This window comes from Gallus gallus, chromosome 2, assembly GCF_016699485.2.
Source record: "Gallus gallus isolate bGalGal1 chromosome 2, bGalGal1.mat.broiler.GRCg7b, whole genome shotgun sequence".
Classification (NCBI taxonomy): domain Eukaryota; kingdom Metazoa; phylum Chordata; class Aves; order Galliformes; family Phasianidae; genus Gallus; species Gallus gallus.
The window spans coordinates 89,347,918-89,363,767 of NC_052533.1; the positions used below are offsets into that span (position 1 = coordinate 89,347,918).

The 15,850-nt window shown below is 44.6% G+C and overlaps 2 non-coding genes across 2 annotated transcripts; one reads left to right on the top strand and one right to left on the bottom strand.

The window, feature by feature from the left end:
* Positions 1–5,711: 5,711 nt before the first annotated feature.
* TRNAV-AAC lies at positions 5,712–5,784 on the top strand. The gene has a single exon. It is a non-coding gene; the product is annotated as a tRNA-Val (tRNA).
* Positions 5,785–11,622: 5,838 nt separating this feature from the next.
* On the bottom strand, positions 11,623–11,695 carry TRNAV-AAC. The gene has a single exon. It is a non-coding gene; the product is annotated as a tRNA-Val (tRNA).
* Between the last annotated feature and the right edge of the window lie 4,155 nt (positions 11,696–15,850).

Here is a 15,850-nt window from a genome sequence, read left to right on the forward strand (position 1 = left end):
TAATTTACTCACTGCTAGTGGTATATTGCCCACCATTTACCCACTGCTGGTGGAGTCACAATTAAATCAAGGTGGGTTTTAGTGTTAGGAACGTCAAAATCTCAATACCAGCTCCTCATTTGGATCCCAAGTTGAGATTTCCTTCATAGAATCATAGAATCATTTGAGTTAGAAGGGACCTTTAAGTGTCACCTAGTCTGACTTCCCTGCAATGAACAGGGACACCTACAGCTACATCAGGTTGCTCAGAGCCCCGCCCAGCCTGACATTTAGTGTCTCTAAGGATGGGGCATCCACCACCTCTCTGGGCATCCTGTTTTAGTGCCTCACCACCCTAATAATAAAAATCTTCCTCCTTATATCCAATCTAAATCTCCCCTCTTTTATTTGAAACCATCTCCCCTTGTTCTACCACAACAGACCCTGCTAAAGAAGAGGCAGGATCCACCAGCATAGCTCCTCTTCACCACCACATGAACCATTTCCTTAGGGCCTCACATACTGAAGAGTCACAATTAATAATTCAATTTAAGCACACAGCAATTCAAAAGTAATTACATTCCCTTATGAAAATATTCACGATTAATGATTACAAAAATTAAAATAGTTCCCCATCTCTCTCCATAACACTTCTGGGGAAAAATGAGCATTGAAATAATAATCCACTTTATTGCTCATCTACTATGGGCTGTGTTTAATCTCAGGCACCTTATTCTTACCTGGGATTTTTTTTCCTAAATGCTGGACTTTGAGTGTAAAAATAAATAAATAAGTGGATTTCCCTTGATGTCATAAAATTTCATAGAAAATAGTGTCCCTATGGAAAGAAAAAGCATCATCTACAAAAGCAATTCTTAACATTCAGGTGTTGTTTTTTGCAGTCTTTTGCAATTGGAATTTCCACCCAGCCAAGATTTTTACTGGCTAGTTTGAGGCTAGCTCTGCAATTTATGTTTATACATAAACAGCCCTGATTTTAATTGCTATCAACTTCTTAGACTTGATAGATGGTTTAAAACATTTTTTTGTCTCCAGAGACTATTTACTTTGCCATGTATTGACACATTTTTAAGATTTATACTCCACTAAGGAACGGAGTTTACAATAAAAAGTAATGTATTCCGTGGCTGTGAATGGTAATGTTGCTAAACAATCCAAAGACATTTCACATGTGATAGTTATTTCCCTTTTACCCCCACCCCTGTGCTGGTTTAGTTCTACTACAGACTTTGGATTTTAGGGAAAAGAAGAATGCCACGTTTGGCAAATACAACATTTCAGCGATCCAGTATTTCTTAAGTTCCCTTCCACTAGAGACATTATTGGATTCATGATTACACTTCCATTTTTCGCAGTAGTTACTTTAAAAAGGTAACCTATGGAAAGGGTTTGCTCATCTGTGGGACAGGAGAAACACCTTATTTTCATAGAATCACAGAATGGTTTGGGTTGGAAGGGACCTTTAAGATCACCTAGTCCCAACCCCCTGACACAGGTAGGGACACCTCCCTCTAGACCAGGTTGCGCAAAGCCCCATCCAGCTTGGGATGAGTTTGAACTTCTACAGAGTTCAAACCAACCCGTAGGCACTGCAGTCAGAAGCAAGCAAAGGTGTGAAGTACAATGTAAAGCTTACAAGCAGTTAGTAGTTCTTAGACAAACATTACTCAGCAGATGAATGAAGTCATGTCTGGATCACCATGTCTGGATCAGCATGTCTGAAGCCTGTGTGCTGGTAACAAGCACAGGCCACTCTGCCCAGAGAAAACCCAAAGGGCAAGGAGAGGCTCTTAGAAATTCCTTATTTATTTATTTATTTATTTATTTATTTATTTACAGTCATCTCAGCTTTTTGGTATGTCTTTATTTATTTATCCCTTTGGGGAATTGGTAATTGCCAGTCACATGGCTCTTTTGCAGAGAACAAGGAAAGATAGCTCTCAGTTTCTCTCTTTTTACCTTATTATTAATATTTCTCAAAGATCAGGAGGCACTAAAACAGTGAAAGGAAACATGCCCCACATGCTGCATAACCACTTCTTCCTCACTGATCAGGAAATGGACAGGATGGGACACATGGGGGTCTGTAATTTCTCCGGGCTAGGTGATGGCGCACCTGTACAAGAATGATGGCTATCAGCATTTAAATTTACATGGAATCATAGAACCATACAATCATTAAGGTTGGAAAAGTTCTCTAAGATCATCTAGTTCAACCCAAACCCGTCCCCACCATGCCCACTGACCACGTCGCTCAGTGCCACATCCACACAGGTTTTTGAACACCCCCAGATATGGTCACCCCACCACCTCTCTGGGCAGCCTGTGCCACTGCCTCACCACTCTTTATGACGAGGAATTCTTCCTAATATTCAACCAGAACCTGTCCAATACATAATGTATTTATATACATAATATTATTACCTAATATTGCTCTGAGACAAAAATCCCAGGTTACTTGGCATTTGCCATTGAGTTAGGGGATACTTTCCCTGCAATTTCTAGAATTGCCAAAAAAATTGCAACGAATAAATTATTTTGGCAAAGTAATAATTTCAGTGATTGCCCATTGGGAATCCCTGTCCTGGCCGTTCTCACTCTCCCACCCATCTTACAAGGATAAATGCACCAGTAATTTTGCACCAGTCCAGTGGAAGACTTAGAAACGACGGTGGATGAGATCGTTCATTTCTGATTATTCATGCTTATTTCATCCGTAGCATAAGTGGGTTACAAAAATACTGTTTGATGACTGGCTCTTTTCTGATGGATTTTAAATTACACACGGAATATTCTTAAGAAGTGAGTTACATATACGTGTATTATATTATGAACTTGACTCCTGTTGCTTGCACTATTTAGAAGTGGTGTACACACAAAGAGGTTAATGCTATGATTTTCAGATAATTCACTTTTGAACGGCTCGCTCGGAGATTAATAGCTCTGAAAACATCCAAACGTAATGGGATTACAGTGTACTACTAACTGGTTCCTGGGGGTGGGCCGTAGCAGTGCCTTGTTGCTGCGAAGTAGCGCAGCGATTAGGCTGCAGTGGCATACAGTGGTGACACATGAAAACTGCAGCTCTTTCCCACTGCAGCGTGGGTTTTCCTTCCGCAGGTTATTAGCTTTTATCTGTGACATCCATCATAAACTGGCACAGGGAGCGCTTGCAGTGCTCTGCTCTGAGCTCATTAGGGAGAGACCACTTCTCCAAGGACACCGTACTGACCCAGGTGTGCAGGAGAGCTCTGTTTGCTTTTCTCCCACACAGAAGAATTGCAGACTCACATCTGCTGTACCATAGGGCTGGCTGTGTTGCAGACTCCTTAGGGAAACTGTCAAAAATTTCTCAGTTTCAAGATCTTTCCAGTGCAGCGAAACCCCTTAGGATCAGAATATGTGACATACAGGTTACATTCACAGTAATCCTGTAAGGCAGGAATGATTACATGGGAGAAAATGAGCTCAGAAGGAAACCAAGGATGCTGCCCAGGGTCATACAGCTGAGGAGGAACCCAGAAGCTCCTAGGTAGCCCTGGTACAGCCTGGTTGGGCTTTTTGTTTGCTTGTTTGCCCCTTGGGAGCTGCAGAAGCTCACAATATGACTTTTAAGTCACTCACATGACAGAGTTCACTGACTACCCTCACTTACCTCCCCTCTGCTGATCTGCCAAAATCAAACACCAACAGTATGACGTGGAGAAGAGTTGAAAGGGAAGGTAGGATTCAAGTTTATGAGAGAAAAGCAGTAGCAGTGAATCTCTGCACTGAAGGAAAAGAACCTCCTAAACAAGGAGCAGACGTAAGCATCTTTAGCTGAGGGAGTAAGGAGGACACACAGTCCCTCCGTACAACCACTTCTTAACAACCGGGGATGGTCAAAACAATGGCCAGAAACTGCATCTGGAGGGCATCTGCCACTCAAAGTAGGACTAATGCCTACACTAGAGGATGTCATCTTTGTCCAGGTGAGTTTTCAAGACTCGAAGGGGATCTTTAAATGTTTTCGTGTTTGTCATTGACATTGATTTCAACAGAATTCGGAAGTTTAAACACATACACAAGCCTTCACTGAAGTCAACGCTTCTCAAATCCATGACAATTAAACTTAGATTATCATTATTACAGGGGTACAAGCTTAGCGCATGTAGGCTAGACTATTCCTTCTTCCAGAGTGAGCAGTGGAAGCTTCTGTAGGTGCACCCATGCATCTGTGTCCTGCCCCTTGTAAGCAACAGAAGAATGGCGATAGGAGAGCGTCCATCGCATCCTCATCGTGCTTTGACCATAGCGGCGTATGTGCAGCGCATGAATGCGTTTAAATGGATCCCTTCTTATGATACTTGCAAAAGCAGGAAAGCAGTTCATTCGCTTCCTCCTACGGAGACATGTTTAGCCCACCCAGGAGTTGTTTTTGAACATTGCTACTGATCGTTACCTGTAGTGAGCTAGCTAGAAAAAGTATTAAACATTCATGTAGTTCGGCTGCGCCTATTGACTCTGCATTGTAAATAGACTCTGCTGTGCTCTCCCAGTGGAAAGATTTATTTTACTTTAAGAATATATAGGACTGTTCCTTCAGTACTTTTTCTTTGTTTAACAAGAAGCTCTCTCGCTGTAAACCCAGCAGACAATAAAACCAGTCAGGGGCTTTTATCGAGGATGTCTGACCCATCGCCTGGCAATAATTAGTTCAGGTTAATTACAGCAAATCTGTAGATTTGCAGCCTGAAATCATCTCATCCCCTAAGCTGAACCCTCCAGAGGTTTCTTTTATGAGCTCTGCATCCTAAGGGTGGACTTAAAGTAATGAATTTGTCTCTAATAAGATTCATAGGTTTGTTCCCTAAGCAATGGTGTCAATTATAGAATCTAACGCTGATGGCTTATTTTGCTGAAAATTGAGAAATTGAGAGTTTTTAATGAAGCATGCAGGACTTTTAACACTTATGTTTAACTCTTTGCATTGATGAAAAGCACAAAAATACAATTATGTGAAATATTGTACCACTTTCCACGTATTTCTCTGTGTGCCAGTAGCTAATTTCCTTCTGCTCTGTAATGGAAAAGGTTAATGTAATGACTCTGAGATTTCATTTGGAAATGTTCCAGAAGAGTGTCTGAGTATTTGCTGCACTTAATGGCAGGAAGTAATAAGTGAGGTTATGTATTGGTGAAAAATGTTTCATGTACTGAGAAGATTAATACTGGAGAGAGGCACAGGGGACACAAGCCTGAGGCTTCCTCCTCAATTCTGACACAATATAATATGTCCATACTTGATACGTGCCCTTTTGTAGTTAGTTCTTAATCATTAACAAAGCAGACAGGAAGCCTCTGGGGGACGTGGTATCAGAAAAAGAGAAGGAACTGGTTTTAGGTTTGTCTTCTCTTCCATAAATGAGAAGCAGGCACACCCAGCTGGGAGCACTGGGCCAGATGCTACTGGTACCAGTATCTACACAGCAATACAACGACAGAACACGCTTTAGGGGTTCGGTTCCGTCACGAGTATTTCAATGTTTATAACAATTTCTTTGCACAGTGATTGCACCAATGGCTTCTGGAGGATCATAGAACGTCCCTGGTTGGAAAGGTCCCACAAGGACCATCGAGTCTGACTCCCAGCTCCACACAGCACCACCCAAAAATCAGACTATTTGTCACTCAAGAAAACCAAATAATAACCAGGAATAACCACAATTAAGGTTTCTGTAGTGTAGTGGTCATCACGTTCGCCTAACACGCGAAAGGTCCCTGGTTCGAAACCAGGCAGAAACATCACTGCTTTTTGGAGCTTGCACTACGTGAGCTCCAAGTAACCCTTCCAACCCCTGCAGTTCTCTGTGATTTCACACATCTTGCATTTATTCAACTCTATGGCTTGCTGCACTTCTCAACGTACCATCTCACCAAGTACATACCCTGCCTGGCCTTAGGAACACAGTGAAAGGCACCTGCCACTGTGCCAAATGCTGGGCACAAAGATGGGAGGAGTGGGAGAAGGGAGAGGAGCACACCCATGGCTACAGCTCCAAGGGGGTGGTTGGGGGGCCTTGGTAATGTGCGCTTGGGATCTGTAATGTTTGTGCTGTCCTACCTGGCCACAAAGATATGTAGATAGCCTCCCAGCTCCTTCTGACTCCATTTTTCTCCGCTCCTCAACATATACTTTGGCTTTGGGCAAAGCCTGGGTGTGGTTAGATATAACCAAGAAGGGGATCATGCCTGTGGCAAATCACTTCATAGGGCTATCCGTCACATGTATTTATTCTGTATAGAATAATAGAATATCCCTCGTTGCAAGGAACCCATCAGGATTATTGAGTCCAACTCCTGGCTCTACACAGTACCACACAAACATCAGACCCTATGTCTGAGTGTGGTGTCCAAATGCTCCTTGAACTCTGGCACTTGGAGCCAGATACCAGGCAGGACAGACTGCTGCTTTCTCTGGAGGTCCAGCTCACGTAGGCAGTAGGAACTGAGGGCTGACTATCTCCCTGCCTACCCTAAATCAGTTAGTTCATCAAATTCTCCCTTTTTCTTGAGTGGCCCACATAATCTCCCACAAGATCTGCTCTGAAGGCTGCTTAACTAGTGAAGTCTGTTTCAGTGCACATTTGAAGCAGTACAGGCATCCACTAGGCAGAATAATGTTCAGAAAAGGGAAAAAATTGCACTAGAAATGCAAGTTTGGTGATGCTTAAACACTGCTCAGATGCTCCATTTATTTTTATTTCAATTTTTTTTTTTTTTTTTTTTTTTTTTTTTTAGCCAGAAAGTACTGATACACCAAGACGTATCACTTTTAATGGAAAAAAATGTTTGATTTCTTATTTTCCCATCAGGGTCCAGGACTGTATTTCTGGAGAAGAAAACCTGTACCTTAAAAAAGCAAAGGGGTAGATCACTCCTCTCAGATGGCAAATGATTCCGTGTCCCATGCTGTTCCCTCTGTTTTAGGGCAGGGATCTGAACCTGCAAGCTCACTCTGAGAAGAGAAGGTGAGCATCAGCTAGTCTACAAGTCTTTCTTTGTCACGCATGCAAGCACAGTCAGCTTCAGAACAGACTACTGAAGGCTGTATCTGCAGCTTGGCAGCTACAGCACTTGTCTCAAACATGTGAGGAGCAAACCTGGGCCTCACGTTACTGTTGTGGGGGGAATTAAAAATAGAAAGGGCTCAAATTTCTTCTAATGGTGAATCAAATCAAAATAATGCATTCTCTCATAAAACTGAAAAACTGTTTTTCAGGTGGCCCTAAGGACTGACAAGTGGTATTAATCACTTAGGAAGCTGTTTTGGCCACTTCTCTGAGAATCTTTCAGTTACAAAGTCATCAGGCAGGGGGTGGCTAGGATACACACCTACAGACGTGCTGCCATTAACCCTGTTAACCTGGCACTGTGGTGTATTGTGCTGCGTAACAAGAAGGACTGCAGAAAGGTTCAGCTGCCCAGAATATCCATCCTGTAATCCTGTGTTGCAGTCTGAACTCCCCTCACTTGGAACCTGTAACCTGCTAATTGCCTTATCCTCATTTATATGATAAGTGGTTCATTTCCTTTATTGTGATTGAATCCCCTCCCTACATTACAAGAAAACTGGAGCTGCAGAGAGTGCTTGATTGGATTTCATTCCTGTAGGCCATTTCTTAAACAGGTTACGGGTTGACAAACATAGAAGGGGGATCAATATCCATTCTTTGCCTCATTGACAAGCTAATCTTTTCAGTAAACATTTCATCAGTACCTGCCATTTGTATATACACCTGCCTCATGAGGATGGAGAAAGCTCTGCTTTATAAGGTTTAGGTAACTAATAAATGAAAAGACAAGAATATAAGCGGAGCAAATCATCAAGATAGGATTTTTAGGGAAATAGCCTTTCATTGCCTGCAGAATCCAACCAAGCACATTTTCAACCGTTCTTAATTTTAATTAGGTTGCATTACATTCAGGCCCAGTGCCAGCTTCTGGTTCTGTAATCCTCTGATTCTCCTCTCTCGTCAGAGGCAAAAGGACTGTTTGAATCGGGGTAGCAATGAAGCTATGGCTCCGCTAAATACTTAGAAATCGTGAGTCATACTCCAGAAGAAAGCGAGAGAGTTTTGTTCAGTGAGTTTGGAGACATCTTTTTTGTTTGCTTTTGTGTCACACGCTGAAGTCTCCTTCCCCCACAAGCACGTGGGCTGGAAACTGGCATTGTCTCTGACAGAAGTGAGGGCCAAGATTATCGCTATTTTTAGGCTTCTCTTACATTCCTGTGTATTAGAATTACACAGTTGAATGATGAATGCTGCAAAAATTAGCAATGCTGAATTTCAGCCCATCCTGAGAGAGAGTGCGAAAGCACTCACGGCATTCCTACTGAAGTGAAGGAAAGTGGACGGCAAACATGAAACTTTGGGGACCCAAGAAAAGAAACCATATTGCTGTTGATACTTCAGCAATGCGTTTGTTAGCATCTTCCTATCTCCAACACCAAAAAAACTATAAGCTTTCCTGTTTCTTCTCTTCCATGACATGTAGAGAACTCTCACAGAGGGCATAGCAATACTGACCAGTCAAATCAACTTTGCAGACAGGAGAAAACATCAGAGGTAAAGATTACTCCACGTGTAACCTTGCTGACATAAGAAATATTCCAGCTCTACATCTTGCAAGAGAAAATTGAGGTCATGCAATTATTCAGTGTTTGAAGAGTCAGAATAGAGAAAAAGTAGGGTAACGTGAAGATTGGGGATCACGTACGTGTTTCCTTCTCTTTACAGGGGAATCTTTCAATAAGTCCTTTAAAATGGACATTAAACAACTGCAACACACGTCCAATGCCTGTTCTATCACCTACATTACTTCAGGAAGAGCAAGTGGAAAGGAAGAGCTCAGTTAATACTCAGCAGTCTCAGAAAGGACTCAGTGTAATGTGTTTTCAGTGTGTTGGGTGCCCTCTTTTCTCCTATCAAGCTGGTCCATGTAGGTCCAAGAACTTTTGTTTCATAGCCTTTTCAATTAGCAAAAGCGGTGCTAGGATACATCTTTCATTTGATGTGCAGGCTAGAATAGAAATTTAATAGGGAAAAATATTCCCATAACCGCAGGTTAATTGCTAGTAAATATTGCTCAAGCATCTTGGTTACATTGATTAATGGCCCCGGTGAGCAGCTGAAAAATGGCTGGGCTGTTGGACAGATCATTAGCAATTTTAACTCTTCAGCTATTGTGATGGGCACAGAGAAACAATTGCTAACATTTATAACGTGTTTCACTGCGTACAAGAGCTCACCACAATGCAAGTTATGGTTAGATAGAAACAATCACTGGTTTGTTCTTGCGTTCAATTATGTGAAAGTTTACGAGACAGAGAAAGGCAAGGGCTTTGTTTGGCTTGGTTTGCTTTGGTGTTCTTTTTGCAAAGCTTTTGGACACATCCTTGATAAATGCATGGGAGATTTTACATGTAAATACAAATACTCACTTCTGTTCATTAATCCTATTAGTTTAAAGAGGAGAGGAACAGAGATCACATCCTAGAACGTATTTTATTTCATAAAGGCAAAGCAATATTAAGCTGTGCTTTGCAACAGCATAAGGCTTGCAGTCCAAGGGCAGAAGGAAAGAATGATGAGGTTTCAGGCCATCTCTGGTCTGCCAAAACTGTAATTGCCAAAGTCTACCAGAGAACATCTGAGACACCCCAGTGCTTATGATCATTCATGACAGTTCCTCTTCATACCTGGACTGACTCAGACCCTGCTAGGACTACGGTCTCCATTACAGTTTTGGGGAGAGAATCCCACAGCTGTCAGAGGAAGGGATTTTAACACTCCGGTAGTCCACTTCAGACTGTTCACCCTGTGTAAAAACAGGCCACAGGTGTCTGAAGCACCACACTGGGAGAGGGCAGGAGGATGAGCAGCAGATTCGCTAAGACAGAAACTCCTGGAAACAGCCCTTCAGCTGCGCAGAGTTGGTCCAGGTCCACCTGCTTTCTGAGACTCCATGACCCTCAGTATTTAAACCCCAGGAAGGGGAAATAAAACAATCCTGCGAGAAAAAAAAAAAAAAAAAAAAAAAAAAAAAAGGTAGCAAGAAGCTGAAGGGGATATCTGGCTGATAATGAGACAAATTCACTTGTAGCAGGCTCCTGGAAAGCTCATCAAGAACAACCCGTCACACTGTTTCAGAAAATATGCAACAGGAAATTACAGCCTGAAGGCACTTTGTTCACTGGCAATTTGCAACCAGGAAAGGGAGATGGAGGACTAACCAAAAATAATCGAATGAAACTCTTTGAGCTTTATATGTAAGCTCTGCACTTTCCAAGGGAAGCAGGCAAGCAGCCAAAGGGATGTGATATGGCACTAATTACCAAATTTAGGAGAGAAATGGCTTTCTTGTTGGTTAAACGTTACATGTAAAGCTTTGGCTATACTTTCTAGAGTAGGTGCTGCTGACATGAACAGTGTATGGCAAAAATACATTTTCACACTGTAACTGACCAGAGGGAGGCACTTGGTAATGCACCTAGGATGGAAGAAAGAGGAAATCCTCTCTACACTTTTTGCACTCGGATGCCTTTTCTGCTGACACTTCTGAGACTCAGCATGTGCACAACAGGACACAAAGAATGCAGGGTACTGCAAATAATTATTTTTTATAGGGCTACAAAGATGGGGAAGGATCTAGAGGGAAAGACGTATAAGGAGAGGCTGAGGTCCCTGTGTTGGCTCAGCGCAGAGCAGAGGAGCTGAGGGGAGGCCTCATGGCGGCTGCAGCTCCTCACAGGGAGCGGAGGGGCAGCGCTGAGCTCTGCTCTGTGTGACAGCGACAGGGCCCGAGGGAATGGCATGGAGCTGTGTCAGGGGAGGGGCAGCTGGGGGTCAGGGACAGGGGCTGTAGCAGAGGGCCGTGGGCATGGAACGGGCTGCCCAGGGCTGTGGGCACGGCCCTGAGGGCCAGAGTTCAAGGAGAGTTTGGACACCTCTCTCAGATGTAGGGTTTGAGTTTGGGTGTAGTTGCATGGAGCCACAAGTTGGACTCGATCCTGGGGAGCCCCTTCAAACTAGGGATAATCTACGATTCTATATAGAAGAAATATATGTGACAGATTGCCCTATGCAGTGATTTGCCACAGGCATGATCCTCTTCTTGGCCTTGTCCCACCACCAGCCAGCTCATTCCTGCAGGGCACTTTTTCCTGCTCTACTTTCCCCAGAGCCAAAGTATATGTTGGGGAGCGGAGAAAAGTGGAGTCAGAAGGAGCTGGGAGGCCATCTACATACCTTTGTGGCCAGGTAGGACAGCACAAACATTACAGATCCCAAGTGCACATTACCAAGGCCCCCCAACCACCCCCTTGGAGCTGTAGCCATGGGTGTGCTCCTCTCCCTTCTCCCACTCCTCCCATCTTTGTGCCCAGCATTTGGCACAGTGGCAGGTGCCTTTCACTGTGTTCCTAAGGCCAGGCAGGGTATGTACTTGGTGAGATGGTACGTTGAGAAGTGCAGCAAGCCATAGAGTTGAATAAATGCAAGATGTGTGAAATCAGAGAGAACTGCAGGGGTTGGAAGGGTTACTTGGAGCTCACGTAGTGCAAGCTCCAAAAAGGAGTGATGTTTCTGCCTGGTTTCGAACCAGGGACCTTTCGCGTGTTAGGCGAACGTGATGACCACTACACTACAGAAACCTTAATTGTGGTTATTCCTGGTTATTATTTGGTTTTCTTGAGTGAACATTTATTGTCTTTAGGTGCAGGTATGGTTAACGCAGCAGCCCCTGAGCCGCTCTGTTTGAGGAACGTCGGGTGTAAATTCTGGGACCACTGAGAAAAGACAGCACGGAATAGAAGCCTGCTCACTTTACCCCCACTCTATATTCAAAGTTGCACAGGCTCAGTTCAATCCCTTCCAAATTACATTTTCAGTCAAATTCATGCCAAAAAAAAAAAAAAAAAAAAAAAGCCCCTCTTTAATCCACACGATGCAGTAAGTATTTTTAATATGTTCAGTAATGGAGTCATGGGCTTTAAAATATTTAAAATTATGCTTAAAGGAAAAGCTTGCGCCGCATAAATCGCACCATCCCGCAGCCCAGCCCCAGAAGGATGCTCTGCCGCTGCCTGCGCTCCTTAGCCCCCATCCAAGAGCGAAGCGAGCTGCGAATCGAAGAGCAACGCCGCCCCCTGCCGCACGCCCGCCTGGCTAACAGCCCGCAAACACCGCTCTCTGCCCGGATTTGGAGCAAATTCTTCCAGAGGGCAGAACTGCACCACCCGGAGAAGGCAGTCCGTCCCATTCGTGTTAGCAGGGGCAAAGTCTGTCAGCATCCGTCCTTCCAAGATTTGCAGTTCGTCAAAAGACAAACTTGGAGAGAATGACAAAATGTTTACGGTGTAAAAAAAAGGGGGGATTTTGGTGAGATGTTAGGAGGAAATTCTTTCCTCGGAGGGTGGTGAGGTGCTGCTGGTACAGCTGCCCAGAGAAGCTGTGGCACCCCATCCCTGGAGGCACTCAAGGCCAGGTTGGATGGGGCCCTGGGCAGCTGAGCTGGTGGGGGGCAGCCCTGCCCATGTAATTCCAAGGTGGTCATTTTTAAACAAAAGGGAACTTAAGATTTAGAGGATGTGGTAGGTAAAGGTACACAGCTCAGAAGAGGAACTCTGTAAGAGTTTTGTGGTTTTATGTTCCCCATACATTAAACTGGAAGGGCAACCCCTCCCAGAAAAGAAATTATGAAGAATTATGCAGGGGAGAATGGCAGCAGAGGGGATGTTTCTTAGCTTCAAGGCCACTCTTTGGGCTGTGTGGAACACCCACTGTCACATACCTCCAGAGAGATGGAGGAGGAAGGCCAAACCCAGGCACAGCCTGAGGTTCTCAGTCTTCCCTTGGCTTTCAGTGTTTCATTCATCAAGGAAGCTGGAATTGGATTCAGTGATCTTTATGGTTCCCTTTCAACTCAGGATATTCTATAATTCTATCATAGAATCATAGAATTACCAAGGTTGGAAAAGACCTCTAAGATGATCCAGTCCAATCGTTCACTTATCACCAATATTTCCCACTAAACCATGTCCCTCAGTACAACATCTAAATGTTTCTTGAACACTGCCAGGGATGGTGACTCCACCACCTCTCTGGGCAGACCATTCCAGCACCTGACCACTCTCTCGGAGAAGTAGTATTTCCTAACGTCCAACCTGAATCTCCCCTGGCACAACTTGAGGCCATTCCCTCTAGTCCTGTCAGTAGTTACACAGGAGAAGAGGCTGACCCTCACCTCACCACAACCGCCTTTCAGGTACTGCCTGTAGAGAGCAATAAGGTCACCCCTGAGCCTTCTCCAGACTGAACAATCCCAGCTCCCTCAGCCACTCCTCATGAAGCTGGTGCTCCAGACCCCTCACACAGCTTTGTAGCTCTTCTCTACATGCTCCAGGGCCTCAATGTCTTTTTTGTTGTGAGAGGCCTAAAACTGAATACAGTACTGAGGTGCAGCCTCACCAGGGCTGAGTACAGAGAGGCGATCACCTCTCTGCTCCTGCTGGCTGCACTATTTCTGACACAACCCAGGATGTTGTTGGCCTTCTTGGCCACCTGGGCACACTGCTGGCTCATGTTCAGCTGAGCGTTGACCAATATCATCTTCCAGCTACTCTGCCCCAAGCCTGTAGGTTGTTGTGGCCAAAGTGTAGGACCCAGCACTTGGTCCTGTTGAACTTCATCCCATTGGCTTCAGCCCAGCTATCCAGCCTGTCTAGATCCCTCTGTAGGGCCTTCCTACCCCCAGGCAGATCGCCCCTTCCTGCCAACTTGGTGTCATCTGCAAACTTACTGAGCAGCACTCAATCCCCTCATCGAGGTCATCAATGAAGATACTGAACAGGACAGGCCCAGATACTGACACCTGGGGAACATTGCTCGTGACCGGTTGCCAACTGATGTTAACTCCATTTACCACCACTCCCTGGGCCTGGCCATTCAGCCAGTTCTTTACCCAGCGAAGAGTGTGTCTGTTGAAGACATGAGCTGCCAGCTGCTCCAGGAGAATACTGTAGGAGACAGCACTGAAGGCTTTGCTGAAGTTTCAGTGGACTGTGAACAGCATTTTCCTTATCCACCAGGCAGGCCACTCGATCAGAAAAGGAGATCAGGTTGGTCAAGAAGGACCTGCCTTTTCTTCAACTGACACTGGCTAGGCCTGATCCCCTAAGTTGTCCTGCACGTGCTGTGTGATCTCCCCCAAGATTATCTGTTCCATAACCTTACCTGGCACCGAGGTCAGACTGACAGGCCTGTAGTTCCCCAGATCCTCCTTACAACTCTTCTTGTAGATGAGAGTCTTACTGGCAAGCCTCCAATCCTCTGGGACTTTTCTGGTTGACCAGGAGTGCTGATAGATGATGGAAAGTGGTTTGGCTATCACTGCTGCCAGCTCCCTCAGCACACTCAGGTGGATCCCATCCGTCCCCATGGACCTGTGGCAGTCTAGGTGGTGTAGTAGGTCTCTAACTCTTTCCACCTAAATCATGGGGGGGTTATTCTGCTCCCCATTCGAGACTTCCAGGTGAGGGGGTAGAGCACCCCATGGGTAACTCATCTGACTTTTAAAGACAGACGTAAAGAAGGGATGGAGAACCTCAGCCTTTTCCTTATCCTCAGTTCCCTGCTGTATCCAGTAAAGGACGAAGATTCTCCTTAGCCCTCCTCTTACTGTTAAAAAAGTTTTTTGTTCTCTTTTACCCTAACAGCCAAGTTGAATTCAAGCTGGGCTTTTGTCTGTCTAATTTTTTCCCTGCAAAAATGATTTAACCAGGGGTAGATTATCTTCTGTGACTTGCATAAGGCTGTTCATATAGGAAATGCCAGGCTTACTGCAAATCTCTTTTTTTCCCACTGCAAGAAGTAAAATCCCACAGTCCAGTGAGCAGGGCTTAGGGAAACAGGAATTAACCCAGAATTTCCTCCAAAGAAGCAAAAAGAAAGATGAATGGCACTAAAACTCAGACCTCCCATCTCTATTATGGTTGGAAAACGTGGTACAATAATGCCACGACTCATGGCAGGATCAGAAGTGTAGACAGTTACTCCGGTCTTCAGCCTGTATGAAGGAGACAGAAATAATGATGTCATTTTCACATTTCACTTTCCTACCATGTAATAACCACAGCAGCCTAATCCCTGACTTTCTCCTATGTTCTCCCTAGCAGTGCAGCTTTCTGAGGCTTCTGGTGCTAGGTTCAAAAAGGGAGGAAAGTGGCCTACATCTAGTGGCTTCCTTTGTGCCATCTCTTTTTTGCTCCTTCTCCACTCTGTCTGGGGTAAAAAAACCCTCAGGTGCCATCCCACAAGGCCCTTCCCTCAGCTAGCCTCTGGATTACAGCACTGCCATGTGTCGCAACCACAAAACACAGAACCTATATATATGTCTACTAGGAAATAATTAATTGCATCGTGCCTAGAATTCAAATCAAGTTTTGAACAGAAAAGCTATTAAATGGTTCAGAACTTAAAACACTTCAGACGATTCTAATACAATAAAAATGCACTCACAAAATGGAACTGGCATGCATCGTTCCAGCTCCTACTCTGGAGGAGATCTGAAACATCCACCGATTGCTTGGCTTCTTCAGCTATGAAATGATGTCACTTCTCCTGTTTCAGATGGTTAAACAATGGTTACATCCTTGCAGAGCCAAAGCCAGGTTACAAAAGAAGTTTATAGGAACACATGCTACGAGCAAGGCAGGCTTCACCGCTTCCAGCAGCCTGCAAGGCCTTTCAGAGTGGGATGCAAACGAGAACACGCCACCCAAACCTTCCCCAAATGCCTCTGCCTGTGG